This window comes from Monodelphis domestica, chromosome 8 (assembly GCF_027887165.1).
Source record: "Monodelphis domestica isolate mMonDom1 chromosome 8, mMonDom1.pri, whole genome shotgun sequence".
NCBI classification, from domain to species: domain Eukaryota; kingdom Metazoa; phylum Chordata; class Mammalia; order Didelphimorphia; family Didelphidae; genus Monodelphis; species Monodelphis domestica.
Genome location: NC_077234.1, coordinates 28,419,070 through 28,432,838, shown reverse-complemented (window position 1 = coordinate 28,432,838; position 13,769 = coordinate 28,419,070). Strand labels below are relative to the sequence as shown.

The following is a 13,769-nucleotide window of genomic DNA, read 5'->3' as shown; positions in this document are numbered from 1 at the left end:
CTTGACTGAACAATGAAAGGAAGCATTCAAACCTTCTTAAACTTTCTTCTCTCTTGGCTTGTAGGACAGTACTGTACCCTAATCTTAGACTATACAGAAAATTCACTTCATCCTATGTCATGCTGTTTTACCAGAATTGGTTTAAATCTCCTTCTTCAAATAGCTAGTTGGATAGATGATAGATGATTGATTAGTAGTTATATAGACAGATGGACTGATGGACAGACGGATGGATGGAAAAATGGATGATTAGATAGTATAGATAGATCAGAGGCCAATAGATGTATAGAAAATTTATTTGTTACTTTAAGCTAAAGTGAGTGTTGGGTAATAATCATAAGCTAAACAATCACTTCTCTGGAGAAATTTCTTTTCTAATGGAGGATGACCACATATAAAAGGAACCTGGAACTGGAATGGCACAACATCATGTTGGGTACTCCAAAGTCACAGGTAATGTCCTAGAAAGTTCCCATGTTATCCATTAATTATTGGTATTCCCTGGGTGAGAGAATTAAAATATTCAAACAATTATTGAGATATGGTAGAAGACCAGAGGGATCTTCATCCTTGTATCCTGTTTTCTTTTGTTGCAATGTTGGATTATTACTAGTAAATATTTGTCAGTAATAGTGAATAGTTGGAGAAAGAAGGAGATTCCTTAGTTTATCAAAGTGGAAAGATGAAATGTTGATTTTTAGACTAACTTTTTTTTTACTGAAAAGTGAAAGGAAATCAGGAAGACCTCAATAAATATGTTTCCTTGGTATATTTAAAAGTCAACCTGCCATCATCATTTCTTTTCAACTCCCTTTATCGCTTAGCAGCAACTAGAATCCTCCCTCAGTTTTCTGGCTTTTTCTTTTTTGACTATTAGTTCCCAGATAATTAGTCATCATACCTTAAGTTGTTGCCAAATTCCTCACAAAGAAAATATGGGAGAAAAGAGCAGCTCTCTGACCCTCTGTTATTACACTTCCAAGTTTTTAGAGCTGAATCAGTTCTTTCCTAGACTGATCTTGTTCATCATTTTGACCCTCAGTCATCACAACATACTCCTTCAAAAAACTGAAAAGATTAAAGAAAATAAAAGGTGGTTAAGAACCACAGATGAAAACAAAATATACACCACAACTAAGAGGAAGGGCATTAAAAAATTAAAAACAAAGAAAAAATGCAGGTACAATTATTTTTAGAAATATTGTGTGTGACTAACACATCTCTTATTTAGTTTCAATGATGGCATGAAATAAGACATTCACAAGTCAATAAACACCAAACAGAAGGAAATTTAGTTTATCCTAACAAAGCAAGGGGAGGCACCTGCCTCTGAAAATAATTTGCTCAATATTTTGCTTCATTCTTTATCTACAGACTGGATGAAGGGGCATAAAGATGCCCTGCTTGGGTATATTCTATGTTCTCCTATTTCTTCTTACTTAAGTGTCTCATATTAATGATATTTCTACTTTACTCTGAAATTCTCCATTTCATGATTCCTTATGATATAATGATGTTCTGTTAAATTCATATATAATCATTTGCTTAGCTATTTCTAAGAGTTGAACGTCCCTTATGTTCCAGTTTTTGGATTAGAATTCTTTTTAATGAAAGAATTATTGCAAATATTTTTGCAAAGGTCCATTTCCTCTTCCTTTGGGATGGATTTATGCCTATGAATGCCATTTCCAGGTTAAAAAGCACAAATATTTTATTGACTTTGGTCTTAACTGTCAAATCACTTTCCAAGCAAGCCAGAATTCATAGTTTCACTGTGAGTGCATCATCATGGCTCCTTTCCTGCAGAAACTCAAAAATGCACCACCTTCTTCCTTCACCAACTATAAAGTTACCAGAATTTACTTTTTTAAAATATTAGCTATTTATCTACCTTACTTTTGTTCAACTTCATCACTCAGTTTATGTATTGGCTTTTGAAAAATGAATGACAATTATTTTTTTAAATAAAATTTTCTATCCAAGGATAAAGGATTGCCAGCATCAAAAAATATAGGGCTAACTCAGAAGTATGTCTCAAATGGATAATTCTAAAATGTTTTTAACTATAGGATCATCATGTGAATAGCAGAGAACCTAACACATATTTGGAGGACAAATATAATTTTGGATATAGTAGTCCTAAGTGTTTGTTAAAAATGTACCACATCTACATGATGAGGGCTCTGAAATGTTTGGAAAATGAAATCCAACAGTTCAGTATGGAATATTAATTTTCCTTGAAATAGTTATTAGATATACCTTTATGAAAGAAGGGAAGGAGACAGAAAAAGAGAGGGAAAGAAAGGAAAAGAAAAGAAAAGAAAAGAAAGGAAAGGAAAAAAAGGAGGAACAAAGAATGAAAGGAACAAAGAAAAAAGGATAGATCAATGGAATGATGAAATAAAGGGAGAGAAAGAAGGAAGAGGGAAAAGATGGAGGCATGAAAGTAGAAAGAAGGGAAGGAAATTAAGCATAATTTAAGAATAATTTGTTATGAATAATTTAGGTTAAGAATGTAAACATAAAGTATATTTTTTTCATTTTAATTTTTTACCATTATTTTATTTGGTCATTTCCAAACATTATTCATTGGAGACAAAGATCATTCCTCCCTCCCCCCCATCCCATAGCCGATGCTCGATTCCACTGGGTATCACATGTGTTCTTGATTCGAACTCAATTCCATGTTGTTGGTATCTGAATTAGAGTGTTCATTTAGAGTCTCTCCTCAGTCATATCCCCTCAACTCCTGTAGTCAAGCAGTTGCTTTTCATCGGTGTTTTTACTCCCACAGTTTATCCTCTGCTTGTGGATAATGTTTTTTAGATCCCTGCATATTGTTCAGGGACATTGCATTGACACTGATGGAGAAGTCCATTATATTTGATTGTACCACAGTGTATCAGTCTCTGTGTACAATGTTCTCCTGGTTCTGCTCCTCTCGCTCTGCATCACTTCCTGGAGGTTGTTCCAGTCTCCATGGAATTCCTCCACTTTATTATTCCTTTTAGCACAATAGTATTCCATCACCAACATATACCACAATTTGTTCAGCCATTCCCCAATTGATGGGCATCCCCTCGTTTTCCAATTTTTGCCACCACAAAGAGCGCCGCTATGAATATTCTTGTTCAAGTCTTTTTCCTTATTATCTCTTTGGGGTCATAAAGTATAATTTAACATATATTAAGCTTGCTCTTCAAATATAGACATAAGATTTTAGAGATGTTAGAGACAATCTAGTGTAATCACTTCATTCATTGAAGTTAGAAGGGATGTGACTTGTCAAGACGTATCTTGTCAAAAATTACAAAGAAAAGATCTTCTTTTGATACTGTGCTATTGTTTTAAATTGAAATGGGAAATGGGGAGTCCTAAATACTTCCGCCACTCCAAGGTACATTAGACTTCCTGGGGAGACTGTGGCTCCCTTATTATAGGAACTCTTTGAATAAAAGTCAGGCAATCATCCTTTCAATATATTTCAAAGGGAATTCTTGTCCACATTTGCTGTGCAATAGATGATCCCTTCCAATCCTGAAATTCTGTTTTCTTGCTCCTCCTGGGCTCTTCTTTAAAATCTCTATAGCTTTACTTTTTTTTTTTTCAGGAATATTCCATTCCATCGCATTCTTTCCATGTTTCATCTTTTTTTTTTCTTTATCCTGCTTTCAAAATCCTTTTGGCATCAATAGTTTTTTTTTTCTTTCTTTCATAAACCACCTGTCTCTTCAGATTAAAAAAAGTTTGAAAGAGTAAGACAATATTGACAGGACATACATTGCTGACCTTCTCCTTTTTTCATTACTTGGCATGCCCCTGGGAAAGCAGTAACCTAGTGGGATACACCGGAGTCTAAGAACTGGGAGTTGCCAGCCCTAGGAAAGTCATCACTTCAATGACCACCTTCAGATCATGATCCTGAATATCTGCTATCAGGCAGAGGTTATTGGGAGGATTAATAAGATAACAGGAAGGAAAGGAAAATATCAGCAGAGGTCTCCATAATTTACACTCTATTCGCTAGTAGCTAGTAGTTTTCTAATTTCTTTATTAAAATAGGCTTTATAACCCAAAATGCACTTTTAAAAATATATGGAATCCTTATCCTATTGACTATTTAGTTGACAACTTTTTACTATTAATGATATCGAAGGCTTCAATGGTCACGTTTTTTGGAAAACAGGATTGACCTTCACAAGGTTGGTATTGATTCACCTTGACGATATGACCTTGTCAGAAAATATGAATATAGATTAAGAGCTTAAAGGGATTGTCGAGTTCACGTTGTCCAGATTCTCTTCATGAGCAAGGAGCCAAGGGTGGGAGGCATCCATACCTGAAGTCCCTACCATGGAGGCCGCTGGCCAGTCACTTGAGCTTGGGAGTTCTGAGCTGCATTGGGATAACGGATCAAATGTCCATATTGAATTCAGCACCAATATGGCCCATCCCTGCTGGTGTGGACCCAGTGGGCCACCCAAGAAAGCTCAGACTGGCCCCACTTCAGACTTGGGACTAGTCAAAACCCCATTCCATGTTAGTTACTACTGTTAATGGTGTCACACGTTCAGCCTGGATAAGATAGAGATACTCAGTTTCAGGGAAAAAATGAGGAAAATGAGTCCCAAAAAGAAATTGATAATTTCCCCAAAGTCATACAGCTAGTAAGTGGCAGAAGTAGGATTTTAACATTGGTTCTCTGACTAAAAATCCAAGACTCTATCTACTAGACCAAGCTAATAGCTCAAAATAATAGCTGACATTTATATAGCACATAAATGTTTTCAAAGCCCATTACCTATATTACCTCATTTGATCCTCACAACAATTCCATAAAATAGGCACCAAGTAACCTGTTTTCCAATGGAAAGATTAGCAATTTGAAAGACAAAGGAGAAATGATTTTTCCTGGGTCACACAACAAGTTAGTATCAACCATAGGATTTGATCTTCCATTTTTCTAACTCCATACAATGTCCATCGTGTCATCATATTAGGCAGATATGATCTAGTCTTTTGGCTTTATAGACAATCCTTGATGTCCTTGTAAAAACTGATTCCTGATCATCATTCCTAGTCATTCTGCAGGATTTATTTTGAAGCATCTATTAAATATTGCAAGTACCAAAAACGCCATTAGCTGGTTAGACAGTGGGTACTTCCTTCAAATACATAATTTGTCATCTACCCGTGTTGTTGTATTGGGGGTGAATCGTGTCCATGTCCTCCCATTAAAATTCCTTGGGGTACTCTGTAAATCTTCCTTAAGACCTTCACTAGAGTTGAACTTCTTCTTGCTTCAAAATGTTCAGAAACACAATATTTAACTTCTAATGGCGGCTAATTGTTCTTTCCCAGAGCTCTTGCATTTTGACGTAAAGCGGGTATATTACCATTTTAAAAAGGAAAAGAGTGTTTTTTAATTATTAAAATCACGTGAAAACAACCATCTGCTCCATTGCATGGGCCATTTAGGTTGATTGGAAAAGCATTCCTGCTATTCTGCACCTAGATCCTCTGGGCGGGGTTTAGAACCCTCAAGGGAACCTCCATCGCTGCTACCCAGACATGGACGGGACTGAACAGAAGAAGGGAGGACCATGCCCAGAACTCCAGAATGACATGACGCAGGGCTCATTGATCGGGGTGTGCCTGTGTGTCTATTTAGGTGTATGTGTTTGTAGGGACATGAGGTGGAAATGGTGTGGTTCAGGTCTAGTGAGAGGTCTTTGACAAAGGAAAATCCTAGAGAAAAAAATGAGAGACAGAGTGAGAGTGAAACAGAGAGGGAGAGAGACAGACAAAGTGGCAGAAAGAGAGGAAGAGGCAGAGAAGAGAGCCCTAGCAGGACTGCCCCCATTCATAGAGTGTTGGGGAAAGTCCTTCTGGGAGAGGAGGATTAGATTTAAGTATTCAATTTATTCCCCACTTAACATGTGCCAGGCACTGTGCTATACACTTTATGAATATGATCTCATTTGATTCTAACAAAAACTCTAATAAGGAAGAAGCTATTGTTCTTCCTGTTTTAAGTTTGGCAAAAATTAAGGTACACAGAAGTCTAGTGACTTAGCCAGGGTCCCACAGCTAGTAAGTGTCTAAACTCAAATTTGACCTCAGGCTTTTCTGAGACCAAGTCCAAGATTCTATCTGCTACACTATCTAACTCTCTGTGAATATCTTTTCTGGAAGGGTATGAGGATAGTCACTGAGATTTCAGACAAGCCAGATCCATTGAAGAGCAGGACAACTGGATAGATCCAGTTTCTCCCCTTTGACCCTTACTAAGAACCCAATGCTGTTCGTCATCCATTTGTCAGACTGTATTTCTACTTCATTATAGTTTCTTTCCAAGAAAGTACGCTAAGAGGGTGGAAAGAATCCGAAGCAAAGAGAGTGGATAAAATCTCTCAGGTTGTTAGAGGCAGCCGGGACCAAAGAAGCAAAAGCAAGCAAGAGTGGAAGAGCTACAGCCATACTTGGAGTTTTAGGGAAACTGAAACCAGTGGCCTGGGCTGGTAGCCCTAAAGGCATCCTCACTGGGAGGAGGAGTCATGTCAGTAGCAGTAGAGCTAGTCATAGTGGTAGCAGCCACAGCCAGAATTTATATTGAACTTTAAGGTTGTATGAAGGGTGTTTAAATAAACTATTTCATTTCATCCTTAAAACAACCCTTTAAGTTAGGTAATGTTAGCATCGCCCTTTAACAGATGAAGAAACTAAAGGAAAAGAGGTGAAATGACTTGCTCAGGATTACAGTTACTTAATGCCTGAAACAGGATTGAGACTTGAATGTTCCCAACACCAAATCTCATGTTCTATCCACTGAGGCCCCAGACTGATGTAAGTGACCTTAGAAGTCCTTTAGTTTAACTCCTTCATTTTACAGATGACTATGACTGGGGCTTAAGGAATGAAATGACTCATTGCAGATCACAGGAGTAAACAGTAAAACCAAGATGGAAGTATTTATAGTTATGAATGAAATTAATCTGGAGATGACCAGATTTATTAAAAAAATTATTAGTGGAGAGAGAGAGAGAAAGAGAGAGAAAGAAGAGAAATAGGGTGTGAAAGAGAGAATGAGAGGGAGAAGGGAGAGGAAGAGAGAAGAGAGAGGATGAAAGAGAAAAAAGAAAGGAGAGAATGAGAGGAAAAAGGGAAGAGAATGAGAGGATAGAAGGAAGAGAGAGGAAGAGAGAAAGAAGAGAGAGAAAGAAATAGAGAGAGAAAGGAAGAAAGAAAGGAGAATGAGAGAATGAGAAAAAGAGAAAGAAAGTGAGAAAAAAGAACAAAGTGAGAGAGAAAAAGAGAGATCAGATCCCAGATTTCAGCCCAACAAGGTCCCTTCCATGCTGCACTGCACTGTCCAAGCATGAACCCATGGAGTCAGTCCTTCAAGAGCAGAAGGGAACAGGCTGCTCTCCTCCCTGAATTCACCTCTTAAACTCCTCAAGCTTGTGACAAGGAAATCCCTTTAAAAGACTGATATATATTAATTTAAGGTCGCCAAGGAATTCAGCCTTCAAGGAAGTCAGCCGTCAGCCTTTTTTTTTAGAGTTTAATTACAGACAGGAGGAAGAAAGGAATTAGAGGTAGAGAGAGAGGGAGAGAGAAAGGGGAGAGAAGGGAATAGGGCTTAAATACCCCTTCTGTTTAGGCTGGGCCAAAAGGCCCAAGCCCTTAGATAGCTGGGGCAAAGAAAAGAAATCAGTCCCTATTACTCACGTGACCAAAATGGAGAAACAGTCTCAGAGGCCCCCACCTTCAACTTCCTTCAGAGCAAGCTTCTTAGAGCACACTCCAACCACTCAGACAAACTCCTCAACCACCCCCCCCCTTCAGCTTCAGACCCTTCTATCTTTAAGGAAACCATCCAAGTTCCCTCCCCTCAGTTCTCACATCTACCAATCACTGTCCATCATTTTCCCTGTGCCAATGGTGGCTCTAGCTTAACCCAGGACCGCCCAGAGGTCTGTGGCTTTGCACATGTCTGTTGAAGGTCATATTTTCAAATAATTAAATCTTTGATCCTTTGCTACAGCCCTTCCTAAATCCTGTTAACCTGAGTAGGGTAGAGATTGGAATAATTAAATTTTGATCTATGCTGCAGCCCTTCCTCAATCCTGTTAGGACTGAGTAGGGAGGAGATTGATTCCAAGTATCTCCATTGTATCAATTCTAAGATCAATCATGACTCAAAGAAATTCCTGTTCTATGCTTAAGCATAGGTCAAAGTCCTTTCCATTGTTCAGCAAAAGGTTTCTGTCCTAAAGTAATCTTAAGAAGGGAGGAGGAGGAACCTCCCATGCCAATGGGGTTCACATTCCAATAGACTATCAGTAAGAAATTTTCCAAGTATAAAATTTCCCAATGGTGAAATTTCCAACATTTATAAGTCTAAGGAATTTTAAGGTTTACAAGCTCCTCCCTTCATGGCAATGTTGCATGTTGACTCTCACTCAGATACCAGAAATGGCAGGGGACGCCAGCATCAGACTTTTAGATATAATGTTTCTCTGGCTCCAAAAGGGAAATAAAATTTCCCCCAAATATTTTTATTTATTTATTTATTCATTCATTCATTTATTTATCCATTCATTCATTTATTTGTTTTTTTGTTTGTTTTTATGTTTTAAACCCTTACCTTCCATCTTCTGTCTCTGATTCAGCACTGTGTATTGGTTGGTTCTAAGACAGAAGAACAGTGAGGATTAGGCAATGGGGTTTTAGGAAGTGTTTGATTACAGATTTGAACCCAGGACCTCCTATCTCCAGGCCTGGCTCTCAACCCACTGAGCCACCAAGCTGCCCCTCCTTCCCTTTATTTTGACCTGACCAGCCTGCCCCCTCAAAGCCCTCCTTTACCCCAGAGAACCCTCAGATCCTCCTTCACTATCACCATAAAGCCCATGACCCATAGCTCAATGGTAGTGAGATAAGACTAGGTGGCTCACTTCCTAATGCATCCTTACGACCTCCTAAAACAGGTCATCTTCCCCATTGAGATACTCACAGACACTTTACATCTTTCCATTCACTCTTCAGTTCAACTCTCTTGAGATGTTCCTCCACCTCACGACTAGAATGTGAGCTCCCTGAGACCTAGAATTTCCTTATTCTTCTATTTTCTTCTATTTCATATTCTTCTTCTATTCTTCTATTCATATTCTTCTATATTTTTCTATTTCATCTCCTAGATCAAGGGCTTAATTAATGCCTCTCTGTCTTTCATTCATTCATTTCTTCATTCATAAGCACTCGCCTCCCTAGAATTCTTGTGAGAGCAACCCCCTGTACACCCCATCCTATTCTTTCTCTTCCTGATGGGAAACGGAATTGGAGAAGGTGCAGAAATCCAGAGAAAGGGGGTCCTGGGGTCAGTCAGTTGAAAAAGGGACTTCTTTAGGATAAAGCATGTTTGGAAGTTCATGAAAATCTGCCGGGACCTGCGATCTTTATGTTTTAATAACATTTTCTCTTTGTGCTGCTTTTGTTTTGGTAGGAGGAATTGCAGATAAGAAATCTCAATTCCTCTCTCCCCATTCCCTCTCCCTGACCCCAGCAAACAATTGGCAAGGGGGTTCAAGACAGAACAAAGCATGACTAGCTCTTATAATTCCCCTGGGCCCCTGTGAGAGGAGATGGTGACACAAGGCCTATGCATAATTTTATTAATTTTATTCTTTTTTATTTTAAAAGAGAAATTTCTATAGGTGTACTAGGATTCAATTTCTCAGGATCAATAAAACAATTTGAGATTGTGTATTATCTGGGGTCATAAAGAGAAAGGCACACCCTGGTACATAAATACAGGTAATTAAAAAAAAAACATAATCAGTTCCCTGCTCATTTTCTGGTCCATATTACCTATTTTCAACATCCTTTGCATAATGATGATTCACCAAATTTTTCCAATTTAATTTTATGGAAGTATTTTAGTCAGGACAAAGGCTACTACTGTGTATAATTATTTGTACAATGTTTATGGTATATCCATATAGATTAAAGAAAATTGTGTCATCAGAAAGTCAATATGGCTCACGGTTAAGGTACTTCTGTAACAAAAAGAGTTCAAGCTTGGGACCAGGAGATGTGGGTTCTGCATCTGCCACTTCAAACCTACTGGACTCTGAACAAGCATATTATTTCTCTTAGCCTTTGTTTCTTTACTTCCCCACCCACCTTTTTTTTTATTTCCATGGTATAGAATGCTGGACATGGGTCAAACACACATCCAATTCCCATCTCGGGTATATTTGAAATAGCTAAAAATACCTCTATAGATTTATAATGAGAAAACTATGTGCAAGTTTCAAGTCTTGTATTAAATTCTCCATCTCAAGTCCAAGAGGAGGGATTCTTAAAAAAATTCTTGTGAAGAAGTGCCAAGCTTACTTGGAGTTCAAAATGAATCCATAGTAGGATGTGACCTCCTAAAACCCTAATGGGAATTGGGCAATGTTAGAAAACAACAAGAATAATCAGTTTCTATTGACTCTAAGGAGTCAGGCAATCATGGATGGGGGAGAAAGCTGTTCTCCGATCTTGGATGTTCTAGGTTTGACTCCTAACTCAGATACATATTGGTGAAATGATACTATTTAACTCCCCATACCAGCCAACATTGGAAGCCTGCTTGGTGAACCTATGGGACTCTTGCTGGAGTGAGGCGGTTGCTCCCTTCCCCTTTCCATGCATGCCTGAGGACATTTCTGCCATCAGTGCCCTCTGCCCACCAGCCCAATGGGAGTGTTTCCTCCCTCCCCTATCTGGGGTAAGGTAGGGGGGGCTGTAGGTAGTGTGAGGGTTGCAGTTTGGGCACCCCTTCTCTAAAAGGTTCACCATCATTATTCTAGGCAATTCTCTAAAGCAATTATTTGCAATAATTCAGAGGGACTTAGGAGAATGAATGAAATTAATCTTCTGGAGTATACCCAAAGGAGGGGAATCAGAATGATGAAGGGTCTAAGAACCATGATATATAGGGGAAAGCTGTAAGAGATCAGGCTTTTAAACCTGGAAAATAAAGGTAACTATATTTAAATTTGAAGAACTGCCCTTTGGGGGAGAGAGGTGTTGTCTTTTATAAATATAAAATTCTTAGTGAAATAATGTCTTATAGAATTCTCGTAGTTCCATATATACTGATGGGAATGTTGTAGAGGGGCTTTGGTTTTATTTTTGGTTAAATGTATTGGGGCTGTTAGGTTGGTGAATTAACAAACAAACTGAACCTCTACTCTCCCTTGTTTTATTCTAATGTGGTCCTTTTGCCCAAAGAGTAGAAATATCCTATGTGGAAACACCAAGTTTTATTTAGTGATGATGAGTTTCTTTATTTGACTTTTGATGATTAATTTTATAATTTTAAATATTTTCTTCCATTACTCTCTTCTTAATAACTCTCAGTATCCAAGGGAAGATGACAAAGTAGAGTATGAGGTTTTTTGGCCCTCCTAATATACCCCAAAACAACCAAAATAACTCTACAGAATTAAAGTTAAAACCAGCAAGAGTAACCAGCAGTCTGGAATTTAGCTGAACCTTAAGGGAGGAAACTTTCTGACCACTCTAGACTCTGGGAGCAGGAAAAATCAGAACAGAGTAGAATCAACAAGGTAACTCCTGAGGCAGGATTAGCAACCTTAGAAGAGCAGACAGAATGAAATATAGAAAATAATCCTTGAAGGCAGATTTAGCAACCCCACAAAGCAGAAGGCTCTGGGAGAAGGGGCAGCCTCTGCTCCTGAGACCCTCACTGGCCCACAGCTAAAGATGGGAGGAGTGGTCCCCCTGAAGTCTTCAGGCTCCCAACCCTGAAAGCAGGAGCTCAGGCATTGCTGCTAGTGGACAAGGGACTTTGGAAGCCATAGGAACTTGAGACTCCAGCTCCTTAGAAGATTTCAGCAGAAGGAGAGGAGGAGTGAGGAAGGGACACACACTTTATTAAGTGAGGCTAATGAGGGTTTGGGGCCCCATCAGCTATGGTCACTCCCAGGAGAATGAAGGCCCTGGATACTACCACAGGGGTAGGTGGACTGGCTGCTGGAAGCAAAAGTGGCAGCACTGGCCATAGACTGTGGTAGAACATCTATCTGAGATATTCAAGGCCTGGGGTTTGAGCAGGGGAATGGAACTCCACCAGACCATAGAATATAAAAACTGGAAAACTAAATAGTATCCAGGTAAAAATAAAAACACACAAAAATCCTCAAACCTATGTTAACATACATTAATACAAGAGGAACACTGAGAATCCAGTAAAATGCTAATAATTAAATTATTTGTCTGGTCACTAAAATTTAAAAAGTTAAAAAATGAGCAAGCAAAAGAGGAAGAACCTACTATTAATAGTTATTATGGGGTCAGAGAATATCATAACTGAAACAAATGATAATGAAATAAAAATGCTTACTCAAAAAATGGAAAGAAATACAACAAATGACCACGACCTCAAAAAGAATTTCAAAAACCAAATGAGGAAGACGGGGAAAAATTAGAATAAAATAAGAACAATGCAAAAAAATCAATAAAATCATGAAACAAAGGTCACCCAATTGAAAAAAGAGGTCCAGAAAAACATAGTAGAAAATACTGTAGTAAAAATGAGAACTGGACAAGGAGGAGCTAGCAATGTCCTAAGACAAAAAAAGAAATAATAAAGCAAAGTCAAAAGAATGAAATAACAAAAGAGAATATGAAATATAGTTTCACAAAAAAACAACTGACCTGAAAATAGATCACAGAGAAGCAATGTGAGAATAGTTGGTCTCCCAGAAAATTTTGACCAAAAGAAGAGTTTAGCCATCATACTCCAAGAAATCATCAAAGTAAACTGTTCAGAAATTCTAGAATCATGGGGTAAAATGGGAATAGAACAGGAATATCACCACTAAGTTCCTTAGGTTCAAGGTTAAGAAGAAAATACTATGAGCAACAAGAAAAAAAAAAACCACTGTCAAGTAAGTCAGAATAACATAAGACTTAACAGACACAAAAATAAAAGACCATAGGACACGAAACAAGGCATTTTGTAGAGCAAAGTTACTGGACTTAAAATCAAGAATAACATATCCAGTAAAGATGAGTATAAATATAAAAAACAAATTTGACAGTTAACACACTGAAGAAGTTTCAAAGATTCTTGGGGAAAACCCCAGAACTTAGCAGAAAATTTGATCTATAAGAAACATAAAAAAATAATGAAAGACTAATTATAAGCAACTCAAAAGGTAAAATTATTTGATTCTGGTATGGAGAAATGTTATCAATGGTCCCAGCAAATGGACCATTGTTTAGTTGGTTTTTGTTTGTTTGTTTGTTTTGTTTTGAAAGGAAAGGAAAGGAAAGGAAATGTGTGGAGGGAAAGCTCTAGGTTGCAAAGAATGTAATAGAAGGAGCAAAAATGATAGTAGGATACACCAGGAGGAGGTAGGGGGCAATAACTGACTTATGTGGAGGGGGAGTGAGTGGAGGAACTGCAATGGACAAGGGGATGAAGATTTGAATGGTATTTAGTACTAGAAGCCTACCCTCATCAGACCTGGGAAAAAGAGAGAACATACATAATTAGAAGGGTAAATTTGTTCTTAGTATACAGAAAAAAAACAGAAGGGAAGGGGGACAGGATAAGGGAGGGACAGGTGGTGGGTTAAGAGAATGGAAGACAAGAGGATAAGAAAAGAGAAAGGATACCTAGATGGGAATACAAATCAAGAGATGGGGAGTAAGTCAAGGGCACATAGGAATCAATAAATAGGAGA

General features: G+C 38.1%; 1 long non-coding RNA gene across 1 annotated transcript; it reads right to left on the bottom strand.

Moving 5' to 3' along the window:
• Positions 1-790: 790 nt before the first annotated feature.
• On the bottom strand, positions 791-12,825 carry LOC103091996 (uncharacterized). The gene is made up of 3 exons (XR_472039.3): positions 12,736-12,825; positions 8,651-8,694; positions 791-1,068 (listed from the first exon to the last, which is right to left on the bottom strand). It is a non-coding gene; the product is annotated as an uncharacterized LOC103091996 (long non-coding RNA).
• Positions 12,826-13,769: the final 944 nt, after the last annotated feature.